Source organism: Lactuca sativa, chromosome 5 (genome assembly GCF_002870075.4).
Source record: "Lactuca sativa cultivar Salinas chromosome 5, Lsat_Salinas_v11, whole genome shotgun sequence".
Lineage (NCBI taxonomy): Eukaryota > Viridiplantae > Streptophyta > Magnoliopsida > Asterales > Asteraceae > Lactuca > Lactuca sativa.
Window position 1 is genome coordinate 183606776 of NC_056627.2, and position 17091 is coordinate 183623866.

Consider the following 17091-nt stretch of genomic DNA (forward strand, 5'->3'; position numbering starts at 1 on the left):
TGATTTTGATCTGTTACATCGAAATCAGGATAGATAGTATGTTATGCTTTTATGATCCATAAGGATTGGTATGTTAGTGACCTGTTAGGTCGATGCTCTAGTTACAAGTGAAACTCTATGATTGATGGTAATTGAGATAGATATGTTTGCTATGTGTATGTGCCAGTATATGATAGTATGCGTACATGGTTAGTTGCTGGTTGGTTGGGTTGAGGCGGTCCTGCTTTGTGCTGAAGGCCAACACATCCTCTGAGCGGTCCGGGGAGACTGTAGGCCCACGCGGCGGACCAGTCATGCCGAAGGCTCAGGATAGATTCAGATAGACTGTAGGCCCAGTAGAGCGGACCAGTCTAGCCGATTGCCCAGTATGTATGTTGTTTGATTGATCGTTATGGCTATGGTTTCTGCCAGTGTGGTATTGGTATTTTGGGGGTAGCTCACTAAGCCCTCGGGCTTACAGTTTTCAGTTTATTGTTTCAGGTACTTCAGGAGAGCGGGGGAAGGCAAAAGCATGACCGTACCACTCCTCATCCTCATGATCTATTTTGGGACTCTCTGATGATAAAAGAATTGGAAATGTTTTGTAAAAACAATTACTATTTAACTCTTTTGTTAGTGTTAAAAGTTTAAAATTTAGCGTAAATTTTATGGATGTTATAGTTTTATTAAGGGATTTTATTCAAATCCATCAATACTATATCTATTTTTTTGTTTACTTAGTTAGAACTAGTGAAGATCCCCTCTTTGCGGAGGTTTGATATAGATTGTTTTGGTGATCAACTGTTTTGCAAAGTAGCATGTAAGTTGCCATGTTTAATAGATAGGAGACCAAAATAATTTTAGCATATTACTAAAACCGCATCTCAAATAAAGAACTAACATACATTACTCATGCACTAATCATAAAAAATATAGAACATATTAAAGCTAATAACAAAAATTGATTCCTATCTAGTATCCATTGCTGAAGAAGTAAACCAACGTTTGAATGATGATATAATAGAAAATACAATGCTATAAAATAGATTTTCAATGCACAAATAAATGTATGTTGCTATAAACTGCATTTGTGCTTTGTTGGGGAAAAGACCAGAAGGAAGTATCATCAAGATGATCAATGTCATGTCAATCCAGTCTACCAACCTTTTAACCTGTGATGTTCATGTAAACGGTTGTGGAGGACAATACCTTGACGGAAATTGAAAGTAAGCTCTCAGTTTTATAACAAAAAATGGTTTAAAAATTGAAAGTAAGGTTAAACAATAATAATCAAATACCTCTTTTCATTGTTGACCTTGTCGAATTTAATTCCCACAGGTACCCATCTTATGAAGTTCACATGACACAACAACAATCCTTCCTTCTTTTTTAGTTTACTTTAACTATTGTGTATAACTAATGAACAAAATAACATAAATAGGCAAATGTTAATATGCAAAACGAAATTCTTAAATTGTACGTAAATTGTATCTTAATTGTTAAAGAATTGAAGTGAAAAGGCAGAAAAAGAAGCATATCTCTACAACAAAAGTGAATCGTATTTACTCTGAAATACACCTGCCCACTTTATGATTGAAAGAAAACAAACATTCATTAAAGAACTAAAAAAGAAGAAGACGAAGATCGGAGATAAATTGCAACTAATAAGAGCATACCCACCAATTAACGTGTTTCTGAATAAGAAACTTCTTTGAATCATTTCAACAAATAGGTTATTGGCATCCCACCAGAGCTTTTATGTATGTAAAAATGTCACCCCTTCGCCTCCTCAAATGCAACAGAACCTCCATTACCAGTTTTAATACACATAATTGAACTTGAAAATTAGGGCTCAGATTTGTCACCTGATTGAAGGAGGAGGCCAACTGCGTTGACTATTTATGACCGGTTGGCCTCCATGTGAGTTGAAAAGCATTAGGATTCCTAGACCACCATAACGCTCAAAGTGCAGACCCCTGTTCACATCTTTATAGTGTAACAAACGGATACACCCTCTCCATTTGTCTATTATTGTCGATATCAGTGATGTCGACCTCTTCAAAGTAAATCAAGTTCTCTGAAACTTAGAAAAGAACCAAATGAAAGGAGGTGAGCAAATTAATCGCGGTTTGTACATACGAAGAGCAATGGTATGTCAGTGGACAAATTAACAGATGACTAGTTTATCATCGTAGTTTATTTTTTTTGAGGTTTATTTTAGGTTGATACGAACAAATCAACAAAGTAGGTTACAAACTAGTTTTTTTACAAATTACTCAACCAAGGTTATTAAGGGGGTGTTTGGATAGAAAAAAAAAGAGGTGCTTATTCCTACAATAAGCTAATTTAAGTGTTTGGATAAAATTCAGTTTATTAGACTAAATAAGCTAATTTTAATAAGCATCCATCCCCATGCTTATTGCTTATTTTTTATTCTCACCACAAATAAGCTATAAGCATTAAGCTAAAAATCTAATCCAAACACCCCCTAAGTGTTTAAATCTTTTTTACCAAGTATATATTTTATTAATTATAAAAAAAAAAAAAAAAAAAAGCTTATTTTGTACATATCATTTTATATCACTTCACATATTTCAACTAGTTTACCCAATATTATTTTTTTACATGCTAACAACTAGTTTTTGGGTTATAAGCATTTTTTTAGCTAGCGTGCTAAGATAATCTAAATATTTTTTCCATATAGGCTGTTTTTTTTAATTTATTTTTTTAACTCTTAATCGACCTTAAAAAGTGACCCTGCCAAAACCACAATTTTTGTCGTTACTCTTAAAATAAAGTACATATTTTTTGTTATATGGTTTACATGAATTAATTTAATCTCGTAAAAATGACATTGATATATTTCAAAAGTTAAAAGAATAACCCACAATTCTTGCACTCCCTGGTTAGTAGATGCTAGGAGTATCTGTGTTATCAAATTTCCAACGGATACAATTATTACGCAGTTCTTTGGGCAATGAAAAATCTTTTATTCTGGCTTTTGAAATTCTCTTTTATTAAGTGTAGCCATCGAATAAATACTTTCTTCTGCCTGCGCATTTCCCTATAGCAAAAGAACAAGGTATTTTTTCCTTTTGTTTCCATCTATTTTCTTGAGTTTAATAGTCGATTAGGAACCCTAAAACTAGTTCTGTGTTAGCAGCTATAACTCGGAAGATTTATACATTTTTTATGTTTGATATATGTATGGGCGTTTGTTTGTATGTAAACACAGTATTTATGTTTTTGATGAATATAACTGTCTCTTAGATTCGAAAAAACCATTAGAATATATTTAAATATTGACAGGTGCAGTTTTGGATTGATTGTGATTTGTGCGTGCAGATACGATCCAATCATTTACCAACATGGCTTTACATCATCCATTTCTCATCAATTTTTATCATGGAGGTAATATTAAATATGAGAATGGAGCTATCAAGGGGGACACACTACGAGAAAATTAAAATTTCGTAGCAAAATGATGTAATTCCGTAGCTAAACCTAAATAACTACGGAAGTTGCTACAGAATTTGCCAATGAGATTCCATAGTAAGATTTCTTGTAGCAAAATGTTTAACTACGAAATTATAGTTCCGTAGCAATTTTGCTATGGTCGTTGCTACAACGTCTATCCGTAGCATTTCAACTACAACGCACTTCCATCACAATTCTGTAACAATGAATTGTGTAGCAAATTCCGTATCTATTTTGTTCCATAGCAAATTCCTTAGCCATTTGGTCCATAGCAAATTTCGTAGCTAATTGTTATGTAGCAAATTCCGTAGCCATTTGGTCCGTAGCAAATTCCGTAGTCATTTGGTCCATAGCGAATTCCGTAGCTAATTGTTCTGTAGCAAATTCCGTAGCCATTTGGTCCATAGCAAATTCCGTAACTAATTGTTCCGTAGCAAATTCCGTAACTAATTGTTCTGTAGTAAATTCCGTAGCCATTCGTTCCGTAACAAATTCCGTAGCCATTCATTCCGTAACATATTTCGTAACAACTTTTTTGTAGTCAATTCCATAACAATCGTTCCATACCATTTTTTCTATAAAATTCGGTTATTTAATTTGACTTATTATATCAATTTACAAAAATACAATTAATATAAAACCAAAAATAACAAAGTATTTCTATAGAAACTAAAAGAAATATCCAATACATCAAAAGATTCATATTTCAAAATCAAAAGTCGCTACAAATTTAACGTAAAACATTATTCGATACATAATATTCTATCATCGATTAATAAAATTTTTGACATGTTCACTCAATGTGTTAATGACATTCATTGCTTGTGCGAGTTGTTGTTCAAACTTAGCTTGAACATCTACATTTTTCTGCTGAAACTCCACATTCTTTTTCTGAGCATCCTCATATTTTTGCTGAACATCCTCATATTTTTGTTGAATATCCTCATATTGTTCGCATTGCGTCTCAACTAATTTCTTCAAATTCTCAATCTCGACTTTTGTCTCGGCATTATTATCCTCGTATTGTTCGCGATGCATTTCAGAATATCCTTTACTAGAACGAATGCGCTTTCCATATGAGCCAAATCCATATAATCTCTTTTTCGATCATGTCCCCCAACAACATCATAAAATAGTTTGTCTTCATCAATTTCCTCTCCTATTGCTTCCAACCAATCACATCGTTCCATAAAATCATCCTATAATTTTATAATTGTGTTGAGATAAAACTTATACAAAAAAATCAAAATAAAACTTACATGAAATTATTAAAAATAAAACTTACATGACTTTTTTTAGCTTTGTCAACTAAAAAAGTCACTCCATCGTGATTCTTAGTGTGTGTATACAAGAATAGTTCATGGTGTGCCGGATCATGTCCCCAAAGCTTCTTCTACATATATACAAAAAAAATCAATATTAAAGTAGATTGCTATTTTACATTTAGGCTTAGATATTTAAAAATGAAAAAATAGCAACTTACTTTTAGGCTAAACCCATTTAAAAATCGAAATGGAACTAGATTGCTATGATACAAAAGTAAATGAAAGTAGATTGCTATTTTTTGCATTTAGGCTCCACTCTTGAAAAATGAAAAATAAAATAACATACAACTAAATGAAAGTACATTGCTATTTTATGTATTTATGCTTAGTCCTTATAAAAATCTAAATGAAAGTAGATTGCTATAATATAAAATTAAATGAGTACTTACTAAATTAGAAGCAATCTTGGAATGAGAAGCCGATCCACCGGTATGCGTAGAAAGGGCTTGTCCATCAGCTACACCTCTACGCCTATTTTTTTTGTTTTGTTCTGATTTTTTTTTTGAAGTCTTCAGTATTCCATCTTGCAGTCCAGGATGTCCACACTTCTGATGTTATATTAACAGGTTTTTTTTATAGTCGACTTTTTCCATTTTGAGCTTATATTGTAGATATATTGTCTATATCTTTCCTTTGCCTTATTTTCCCAACAAGCTTGGACTAACTGAGTTTTTGCATCATCCCAATGACACTTTTTCTACAATACAAAATATAAAGATGAGATTTTTAGTTAATGAGTACCTAATAATTGCATAAATGAGATACATACATGAAACTTGTCCCAATAAAGGAGTTTTGTCTCGTCACTTAAAGCTGCCCAGCTATACCCGTTTAAATCATCTCTTTCACCAAAGGATTCATAGATAACGGAAGAACATGGGCCTGAAGGAAATAACCTACAAAAGAAAAAATCAACCGCATTGTAAAATTCATGAAGCTCAATGTTGACAAAAATGTAAGAATTTTAACTTACTCCTTATCTTGCACTCCAATATATAGACGCCCATCCAGTCCTGTAGATCCAAGTAAATACCCTTGATGTTGAACGCCAACATTTTCCTCAACCGATTCACTACAATTTGTTGTGGATCTAGGTACAGATGATGTAGTAGATGCAGGTGTATATGATTAGATAGATGTAGATACAGATGATTGGGTAGATGATGTAGGTAAGGATGACTGGTTGGATGATGTAGGTATGGATGATGCATGTGTTAATGATGTGGCACCAACATGTGAAGCAAATGTTGGGGCAGATACAGTACCAATAGATGATAATGTGGTACGGGATGATGATGACAACAATACTGGTGTAGATAATGGGGCAAATTTTGCATCATCTGTGCGTTTGTTTATGAAACGTATACTTGTATGTTGCTTTCGTTTCAATGTGTCTCTTAATAAGAATTGTGACATATTCCCTGAAATTTTAAATAATTAGGAAGTTATAAATCTGTTAGATCACAAATATTATAGAAATACCTTACTAAAAATTTAAGCATACTACTTTTTACTTTAAAATACCAATGTACTTTTGTTTGCTTATTTATTTTAGCATTCTACTTTTTTACTTTGAAAAAATACAAAAACTAAAAGTATAATGCAAATACTTTAATGAACGTAGATTGCTATTTTTGCATTTAGAAATGAAAAAAATAACAACTTACAATGTCATAGTAAGTATAAAAGATAAAGCACAAAACTTAAACATGATGGTTTTGTTATCACCTGGATTGGATTGGATTGGACTGGAGTGGATTGGAACCTGGAGCAAAGAAAAAGTTGAAACAGTTCATGCCTTTAATTAATATTTATACATAAAGTGATACCGAAAGAGCTCATTTTGAGAATTCACTTTGGAATGATTTCTATGGTTGCACAAAAACTACAATTAAAACAAACTAATGACTACAATGATATATTCAGATTTACAGTTACATCCGTGGGACATAGATTTACCAATCTAGGGTACTTTAGAGCTTCACTACCACCTTAGAGGTCACTAGGTCATGGTTGCTACTTTTATGTGTCTGTGTTTTAATTTAGGAGTTCTATAATAGCAACTTTAATTGTACTTTATACCTTAATTTCTTCCAGGAATAATACAATATGGTTTGTTTACTTGAATGCTTTTTATTTAACATTGTTGGACACTGATTTTTTTATCAACTTCACCTTAACAGGAAAGAGCTCAGATCCAACAGTGGACTCCAAAATGAGAGCTGAGTCTCCTTATCTTCATCTAAGTAAAAAAGTGCAAGATTACATTTTACAAACAAAGAATATGCCATCTAGTAAAGTAACATCAAATTAAACAGCACAATGAATGCACATCACATTATAGGACCTTATGATTGTCCCATCTTGTATTCTATTTATTCTGAGTCTTGACTTGATCAATCAAATACATTCTTTTCAAGAGTCATCTTTTTCATCAACTAACAAGGTCATATTATACATGTATAGAATGCACAATGTATTTTTATAGGATAGGAAAACATCTTCATGAGTTGTTAAACATTGGAATTTGGAGGGCTTGGCATAAGCATTGGAGTAAATTACAATATTCTTACAAGATTCTAATGCTTAAGGTAAAAAAGAAAAATATGAGTGAGGTGTTTGTAATGTGATGTACCACACAAAAGCATAGTTACTGCATAATCTAGTTTTCATCACCAAGTTATCTTAATTCTATCATCAGTAGACCACAACAGAATGTAGTTTTTGTCTCTAGTTTTGATCAATAAACTCATCATACAATGTATGCTTATTTTCTACATAAAGTCATATGACATTTAACCATTTGGTTGAGAAAATCCTTTTAAAAGAGCAGTAGAGGTGTATATGTGTTAAGTGTGTATGAGAGTGTGATACAGTGTTCTGTAATGCGTAATGAACAATAATTTTAGTTCTGAAACAAAATTCATTGGAAGATTTAGAAGTTCTGAAACAAAATCATGACCAGCTAAGTTCACAGAAGAGTGGAGAAGGAGAAACCGAGGAAGGGATTTAGGGAGGATCAAGGATAGTACCTGCACAGGGTCAATGAGAAAGATGACCGGAAGAAGCAGCAATCGACGGCGACGACCAGACAACGACGATGTGCGAAGAAGAAAGATTCAATGGAGAGATCGAGAAAAATAGAGCAAAAAAAAGAGAGAAAAATGTTACCTCTGATTTAGCATCAAATTTAAGGAGGATCGAGGTAGGCAAAAGAGATGTTGGGATGGAGCAGGCGGCGAACAACAAAGCTCCGATCGATAATGGCGTAATAAGACCAGTTGATCTAAGGAATGAGGAATACGATCGATATGATCCGATTACCTCTGATTTAGGGAAGAAGATATGATCCGATTATTTGACCCATTTTTCCCTTAATGATCGGTTGATGACTTGATGGGTCCTCTCCTAAGAAATCAAATTTACCAAATAAAATCTTTAAATTAACAGAAAAAATTATTATATTTTGGTGTATTTAATCTGAATATTTGATTATTTTTTTTAAATGTCAGGTGGAATTTCGCTCTTTGTTTTCATCTACCTGTGTATACGCACGAGTCGTGTTCTCCCTGAACTATCAATTACGTGAGTATATTTATATAATTTTGATCATGGTAAATAAATAAAATATATAAATAATATCATTCTGATCGTGGTAAATGAAAATTTATATTAAAATTCTAAGATTTGAAGATGTTTGACAAATGCAGAAAGTCAAAGTCAACGTGGTCTTGACTGATAGAGGATCGAATAAGCTAAGATGTTAAAATATTAATTGGATTATTTTATAATTTTTTTATACTTTTCTCGATAATTATAAAATTGGATGGACAATTAGAAGCAATTGGAATTTTAGGGTAAAATTACAATTTTACCTTTGTCTTGTGGCAGCCAGATCCATTGATTATATTAGATTGTGCATAGAAAACACAACTTCACGACGGGTAGGCATTTTTGCAGATTTTAAATTGCTTTTGTTTCAATAGCTTCCTACTCGTGACAATTTAATATATAATATTCAGCTGTTCAAACAATATAACATACTAATATATAATAACATCTAATTGATTTTTCCTTTACGAATATTTTAAGAATATGTTGATCTTCTTAGTCACATTATCGTAAATGCATGTGGCATTTTCAATCGATGAGTTCTTTTTATAGATCATATATATTATAGATCATATATGTCACAAAATTTGAATAAATACCATCATATAGCAAACTAACAGTTAGAATACTAATAACACTGTCATTTTTCATCCATTCTTTAAAACCATCATTTAGCAAACATTTATAGTTTAGTTAACTAAAAGTAGATATTTACATGTAAACGAACGGAGTTGAATTCAATTCCATTCTCCTTACAAACTCTTCTAACCAAACACGTGACACGTTTCAATTTCTTCAAATTTCAATTCCTTTGACCGATTCCATTCCTTTGACGGATTGCATTCCTTTGACACATTTCAAAACCTATAAATATATACTTTTAGTTAATGATAGCAAACATTTACAGTTTAGTTACTACAAACACTACTTTCATGTTGTGTTGAATCAAAAGGGCATTTACGTCTTTTGTACCACCTTTTTATAGTTGGACAATATTAATCAAGCAACAACACCGGTGAAAATGATCATTATTCATTTGGTCATTTTACCAATACAATATAACTTTGGTCCATGCCTTTTAGAGAATTTACAGAAATGACCCATGTGATTATAAAAGTTACATAAATGGTCCCTACATAATAGTGACTTTACAGATATTCTCCCTCCGATAATTATATGTAACCCATAATTTGGAACAAAACCAAACTTGTATAAGTGATATTTTGCCTCATCAACTGCTTTATATGCTTTGTTATTGCATTTTGTGCATGGGCATTTAATTTTATCTCCATCCATATAACTTTGCTTAGTAGAAGCAAACTCGATGAATGTTTTCACACCATTAATGAAAACATGAGAGACATGACCACGATCATCAAGTCGTTCATACATCCAATTTCTATTTCTATTGTTCATTTTATTATATCTGCACACAAGTATCAAAAACTAGGTGTAATCAGGGAATAATAAAAGATTAGGAAACAAACATACTAACCTTACTTCTAGAAATGAAAATATTAATCTAAGAAAATAACATGCAAGTATTTAACTCCATATCCTCGTCAAGATAGAACAACCTACTCTCCAAAAAGTGTGTAATATAGCACCCTACTTTCAATTTTTTTTCTATTAAACATCCTAATTTTAAGTTCTTTTCCTATAATACATCATACTTTGAAAAATTGTCAGTTATGCCCTTTGCTCTAAATATAGAATATCTATACAAGTTACTTGTTGCTGCCCTTAAGAGATTACCTATTACAGACAACTTCATTTGATCATCATTTGTACTATAAACAAATATTTAAAAACATAAAGATTACAAATATATGCCATTAGTCATATCCAAGCAAAAACCACGTAAAAGCAAGAAAGATATCAATAATAACAACACCATTGAATCTTCTTAAAATAACTATATGTTTCACAAGGGTAAAGTAGTTGCAAGAATCTACAATACGAAAAAATAATAATAATAATAATTAATTGTCGTTTCAAAGACGATGAATTTAATTGTTTGCTCCTAAATTCATCCCATGATGTTGGCTTCAGTCATAAGGCCTTTTATTGCGGTAGAGACTTTTATGTTTTGAAAAGTAAGAATAATAAAGTTGGCTATAAATTTGTGTCTATTACCAAATTTGGCCCAGAGTATGCCATCCAGGATTTTACTTTTCATGGAGAATTTTAAAGTAAGCCCACAAATTTGGTGATTTTAACCTATATCTTTTACCAAATTTGTGTCTATTGAGGATTTTTGTTGTACATATCATTCTTTCAGTACTTTAATCCACATTTTTTTATTAAAGAAAATTAAAACTGAATGTTATGTTATATCTACTAACAGCATAATAAACACTTGTCAAATTTGTATTTTGATAAGTATGGACTTCAAAATGATTAATGTGGGAGCCGAACTAGCCTTGGGGGCATGGTTTTATCACATTGACAAAATGATCCTGCTTTCTATAAATTAACATAAAAATATTCCTTTTTTGTTTATTGCGTGTATAAATTAACAGAGAAGTCAATCATGGAGACTTCGTTTCTTAACAAAATAGTGCTTTAGCTGTGGAATTTTCTTCCTAATTAGCATGAAAGAACATAATAGTGATACAAGTAATACCAATGAAATCGTTTAGGGCTTAGGGCAGTACTTGAAATCGGAATGTTGTGAGCAACGACGACGTGGCTAAGCAACGGGCGACAGCGGCAGCAGGTTGAGAGAGAGAGGAAGAGATCTGATCTTGACCATTGTCCGACGATGGATTTGAACTCAACAAAAATACCCCTAATTTGTTAGGAAGTAAATTGGGGTTATTGAATTTACTAATTTGCCCCTGATGAAACATTATGGAAAAAACTCAAACATTATTGAAAAAAACTTTATGCGGCAATTACTTGACCATTTTTTTTAACTAAAAAGTCAAAATAAAACATTTTAATTCTTTTTTTTAGAACAGCTAGTACAATAGAGGGTAAATAAATTTTGATTTAGAGGTAATAATTTTCGAAGTCGGAATAAGATTATTATAAGAAAATTAGCAAATGTATGTCATCAAAATCTAAAAATTGAAGCTAAAATATTTATAATGTAAAAATTATATTATAATTAAAATTTCAAAACAATTAAAAATAATATTTTATTTTTGTTGTTGAGTTTCAAAAATAATTGTGCATTTTTAATATATCTTTTCAAAAATCTTCTATATTTTTCTATGGAAACATATTCCGTAACTATTTCACTACGAATTTTCCGTAGCCAAATACCTATGGATTTTGATTTCGTAGCTATTTTGCAAATTCACCTTTTTTGTAACAGATTCCATAATAGATTAGCTACAAAATTTTGTTTTGTAGCAAATTTCCTAGCAAAATAGCTACGGATCCTAATTTCATAGCTAACTTGCTACGGATTTTTATTTTGTAGCCATTTATGTAGCCAACTAGCTACATACATGGATTTTGTAACAAGTTTCATAGAGAACTAGCTACAACCAAAAAACTTGTAGCATTATTTGTAGTAAACTAGCTACGGATTTTAATTCCATAGCAACTATTCAAGATTTAGCTACGGAATGCAATTATGTAGCCATTTCCGTAGCAAATTAGTTACAACCAACCATTTTGTAACATATTCCGTATTAAAGTAACTATGAATTTAGATTTTGTAACAACTTTACGTAGCTATTTAAGATTTAGCTACGTAATGCAATTCCGTAACCATTTATGTAGCAAAATAGCTACGACAAGTCGTTCCGTAGCATATTCGGTAGTAAAATAGCAACGGATTTTGATTCCATAGTAACTTTCTGTAGCTATTTAGCATTTTTCTTGTAGTGACATATCAACATCAAATTTTATGATTCCAGTTTCGCGTAAAATAGGGTATGGAGATTTTGTTAAGTTGATCTATGAACACTTTGGGGTTGATAATAGAACGTTCAAGATGAAGATCACCCTACACTTTGAACTATGTGGCAAACCAAAGTCCGCGCCCATTTTCAGTGACGAGACTTTAGATTTGATGTATTTTTTAGCCAATAAAGATCCAAATTTTTGTGCTCAAATTCGCGTTGAGACAATATCCATTCCATTCTCTGAACTGTTAAAGGAATGGACCGTAGATGAAATCGCGTGCTTCTATTGACAAATGTTCTAATATGATGTACCAATTAAAATATTGGAATCCTTACGTTTATTACGAAATGATAAGTGACATGCAAGAATATTTTTCTTTGGTCTATTGGTATTTGTTTGTTGTTGAAGTTGTCTCTATCGGCTTATGTTTATATAGTGGGCATTCTCCGGGCTAGTTTCAATCATGCTAATGGTAGACAATTAATATTGAAACCTTCATGGAACCTTTGAGGTGATTAATGGAGTCTAATTTAATGATTTCATCAAACTTTTCTTATGAAATTAAAAAAAGAATTCAATATATAGCAAGGTTCTCAACTTCTGAGACCAAACGGTGCAATGACACCATACACCACAGTAGGTTGAGGTGTCACCGTTGGACTATGTTGAACACAACACACAACACCAATCAATATGCAGTGGTGGTGACCACCACCGCGCGAGACAATTGCACAACACTTTATTCTCAATTTTTTCCTTTTTGATTGTTATTAAATTATAGAGTAAATTACACGAATCGTCCATCGTGTAGGTGACGTATTTTCAACAATTAACTCAGATTGTCTCTCGTTTGGTTAAAAGTTGTACATGTCATCCATCATTAGTTTACATTTGCACGTTGCATCACTTGTGAGACATATCTTTTTTATTCTTTTTTTGATTTTTTTTTCTTAAAATTATTTATAAACACTAGTACAAAAATGACATACGACCACACTTTTCCCGAAACCTCCCTGCCACACTTTGATTATTCAAGTACTAAAGCTCAGTAGTAAAAATATCGCCTAGCGTTAGCCATATTATTTTGAGATACGTGTGACGATTGTATATTTTTTTCGAAAGTATTAGCTACTGTTTTAGATTTAAAACATGACAATTACCAGCCACACTCGAAACATGTGACCAAATGTGGCCAATCGCCAAGGTATTTATTTGATATTTGGAAGGTGTTTGTGATTGTTTTTATGTGAGCCGATAAGTAAGTATATGTTCACATGAAACAATTTTTTTGTGTTTGAATAATAGAATTCAATTAGCCACATGAACGTGACGTGGCTAAAAGCTTATACATATGGCCACATAACATATTTTGTGTGACGAATGGGTGATGCTTATTTGTCACATAGTAAAAGAAAGTAAAGTAGTGATTATAAGTAATATATAGAGATAGATTACGTTTTTTTTGTCTAAAAATTTACAATGGCAACGGTAAACTAGAAAAAAACATATGACTGTTAGTAGTTTAGGGTCACACTTTAATTGCTTATGTGTGTCTCATGTAACAATACTAATCCTAAAGGGAAAATGTAACATCCCGTGTTTTCAGGTATTTCCAAATCCCTCCTTCATTATTATTTTTATCATTTCTAGTTCTTGGGAATAGAAGGTTGTAGCCATGGGATACCCTAATGGCAATTTTGGTAATTTTGGTCAGGATGAGTACGCTAAGCGTATATAAGGGTACGCTGAGCGTATTAGGGTGTGCCCTAGTACGCAGGGCGTACTCATGTCTGGATGAAAACTCTAATATTTAGAGTTTAGGTGGTATATAAGTGTCCTTATAGCTCATTTCTCCCAACATTTTTAGCCTCCATATCTTTGAGACGTTTTCCAAGACCCTGGCCTTGTGTGTGAGTTTGAGTGTGTTTGAGGATTCTTTGTGTTGGGAAGAAGAAGAAGAAGAAGAAGAAGAAGAAGAAGAAGAAAAAGAAGAAGAAGAAGAAGAAGAAGAAGAAGAAGAAGAGATTCCTTAAAGAGCCTTGGTGTGGATTCAAGCCTTGGATCTAAGACCTTCATCTCGTTGGGAAGCTCCATAAGGTAAAAAGCTTTTACCTTTACTTGTATTTTCCCTTAGATCTTGCATGAAAGGTTTTATGTGTGTTTAAGTCCCTTTTCTTGGTCTTGATGAGTTGAGCTACTCTAAGACCAAAGGATTCGTCCTTTCTGAAGATTTAGGGTATTTTAGGTCATAAAAATGCTATCTTGGACCATCTAGTGGTTGCATTCATATGATAAAGGTCTTAAATGGTTAAGACAAGAAAGGGTTTTGAGTTTAAGGACTTATTAGGCATGCATAAGCATAACCATAAAGTTGGAAAGTTTATGGTTTGGGACACTTTTTTTAGTATAGATCTGAATTGGGACGTCTGGACAAGAGGTATTAAGAACTTAATGGAGTTTTGCATGGCTACAGTGTACGTTGGCCATACCAAGGTGTATGTTGGGCGTAGGTGGTCAGCGTCCCATTTTCTGGTCAAGGCGTACAGCTGAGTACGCCCCACGTACTCAGCCTGATGGGTTTAGCTTCTTTGGGCTTTGGGTATTAGGCTGTTTTGAGGGATATGATGCTTGGGACCTAATGGACCATCTGGAAAAATGTGTTTGGGCTAATTAGAGGACCGGATCTTTGGGTGAGGCCCAATGAGAAGCTTGTGCCCAATTTGGAAAGTTGGGCCAATAATGGGCCTTGAAATAGTTGGGCTAATAATGGGCCTTGAAATAGTTGGGCCTTTTGGATGTAAAATTTTGGACTTGGGCCTTGGCCCAATTAGAGAAAAGGAAATGGACAATTACCCTATGTTTGGGGTCCTTAGTCAAGATTGGAATTCCAATTGTTGATTGGGAATTTGTTATTGTGATAGATTAGGATTTTCGGTGAGTCGGCAGTCGGATGTTTCAGTTCAGTTCGAGATTGTGAGGTGAGTCTTCATCACTATACTTTCGGGTCGAAGGCACCAAGGTTGGCCCTATGGATTATTATCTTGATTATCGTATAATTGAGTACTGTAGTGATCTGTTAGATCTAAATTCTGGTAGAAAAGATGTTGTTATGCTTATTGATCTGAATGATCTACGTTTGACTGTTGATTGATTATATGTTATAAGTTATGTATATGTCGACATGTGTGTGTGGTTGGGTTTAGGCGGTCCTACTTTGTGCTGAAGCCTGAAGGCCAACAAACCCAGGGTGGCCTGGATAGACTGAAGGCCTGCGAGGCGAACCAGTTTGGCCGAAGGCCCGGACATTGGTCCAGAAAGGCTGAAAGCCCGGTGTGCTGGTCCAGACATGTTGAAGGTTTTGTATGCATTTTGTTGCTATGATATTTATGATTGTGGATTGTTATGGTATTTTGGGGGAACTTACTAAGCTCTGGGCTTACAGTTTTGGATTATGTTTGAGGTACTTAAGAGGATCGCGGGAAGGCGAAGGAATGATCTTGTTCCTCCTCATGTTTTGTTTTACGATTTTGGGAATTTCTCTAATGTGAAACTTATTTTGAAAACAATTTGTAAGCAATGATGATTTGGGGTTTATTTTAAAAGTTTAAAATTTTCATGAACTTTATGAGTGTTACAAGTTGCTATCAGAGCCTTGGTTTGAGTGAATTGGAGGAACACTCGTGTCAATCCAGTCTCAAACTAAGGAAAAGATTTTCAAAATGGTTTTCCAAATACTCAAGGAGGATAAGACGTGTACGATCAGCCGGAACCAGTAAGTAGACACGAAAATGCCAGACTGTTATTTGATATTGTTATATGTTGGAACAACATGCTAGTAATATGTTAGGGATCTTCAGGAATTGCATGATTGTATGATGCCTGATAGCCTATGGTATTCTCTTATGAAATTGACATCATCACTGTAGTTGCTTAGTGTATGCATCATGGTTATATATAACTAAGATCTTATAGTTTGAGAATGTTTAGTTTGGACTTATTTCCTATTCTTGTTGAATGAAGGGCTTAGGGTAGGATCAAATATTCGAATTTTTATAAGGTCCAGTGTTATGTATGGCTAGCATACACGAGTGTTGTAGGGTTGGTAAAAGTTTCATGGATGAGTCATGTGGGGTCAGCCGACCAGTTGTGAGATGTTTATCCTTTCCTCGAGGGAGTGAGGATTGAGTGTTCGTTATGTTTATGAGTATTGTTAGGGCGTTGTGATGATCCTTGAGACAAACACAGGTAGGTGCGGAAGGTAGTATGGGCCCGTACTACTGAAAGCACACGACTTATACGCGTAAAAAGGAAGTCACAAACCCTAGGGATTTGTTAGGAGTTGGTTCCCCGTTATGATATGTGGATTATCTGATATCTTCCTGGTGTATTTTCTATATGGTGACTACGAGGCGGGTTCAGATCGGATTGGGGTCGGGATCTAGAGATGGCAGACAGGGTGAGCCAGTATTATCAGAGGACTGCGTTGTTGGAATAGTGTCCAAGGTCATTAACTATTGGTAATATTTTTAATAATAACAGGGTCCTTTTGGGTTGCCCTCAAGACCCAAATTGAGTAGAATAAATAAAGGAGAAATTAGTCTATTAATTATTATGGTTGATAATTAATTAGAAACTAATTGGAAATATATTTTGGGAATTAATTAACAGTTTAATTAATTAAAGGGTTGAATGTTCATTAATCGATAGTTGTTTAATCAGGCATGTTCCAGAACCTTATGGAATTAGGGTTGGATGAAAATCAGTCCATCCTACATGGAAAGGAGTGAAATTTCGTGGTTAGCCTTCCACCCCACATAGGAAGGAGTACTAAACCTTA

At 33.4% G+C, this 17091-nt stretch overlaps 3 long non-coding RNA genes across 8 annotated transcripts; all 3 read right to left on the bottom strand.

Moving 5' to 3' along the window:
• Positions 1 to 825: 825 nt before the first annotated feature.
• Positions 826 to 2246, bottom strand: LOC111897256 (uncharacterized). Of its 2 annotated transcripts, XR_006191863.2 has the most exons (3): positions 1660 to 2242; positions 1278 to 1564; positions 826 to 1188 (listed from the first exon to the last, which is right to left on the bottom strand). It is a non-coding gene; the product is annotated as an uncharacterized LOC111897256 (long non-coding RNA). The 2 variants fall into 2 exon arrangements; XR_006191862.1 differs by having other exon boundaries at positions 1278 to 2246.
• Positions 2247 to 4103: 1857 nt separating this feature from the next.
• LOC111897284 (uncharacterized) lies at positions 4104 to 8190 on the bottom strand. 5 transcript variants are annotated; one of them, XR_008224449.1, is made up of 7 exons: positions 7953 to 8190; positions 6957 to 7813; positions 6510 to 6546; positions 5755 to 6202; positions 5551 to 5677; positions 5171 to 5478; positions 4104 to 4849 (listed from the first exon to the last, which is right to left on the bottom strand). It is a non-coding gene; the product is annotated as an uncharacterized LOC111897284 (long non-coding RNA). The 5 variants fall into 5 exon arrangements; XR_008224448.1 differs by having other exon boundaries at positions 6957 to 7023; positions 7953 to 8178; XR_008224450.1 differs by lacking the exon at positions 7953 to 8190 and adding an exon at positions 7814 to 7941 and having other exon boundaries at positions 6957 to 7023.
• Positions 8191 to 8999: 809 nt separating this feature from the next.
• On the bottom strand, positions 9000 to 11139 carry LOC128126249 (uncharacterized). The gene is made up of 2 exons (XR_008224027.1): positions 11020 to 11139; positions 9000 to 9257 (listed from the first exon to the last, which is right to left on the bottom strand). It is a non-coding gene; the product is annotated as an uncharacterized LOC128126249 (long non-coding RNA).
• Positions 11140 to 17091: the final 5952 nt, after the last annotated feature.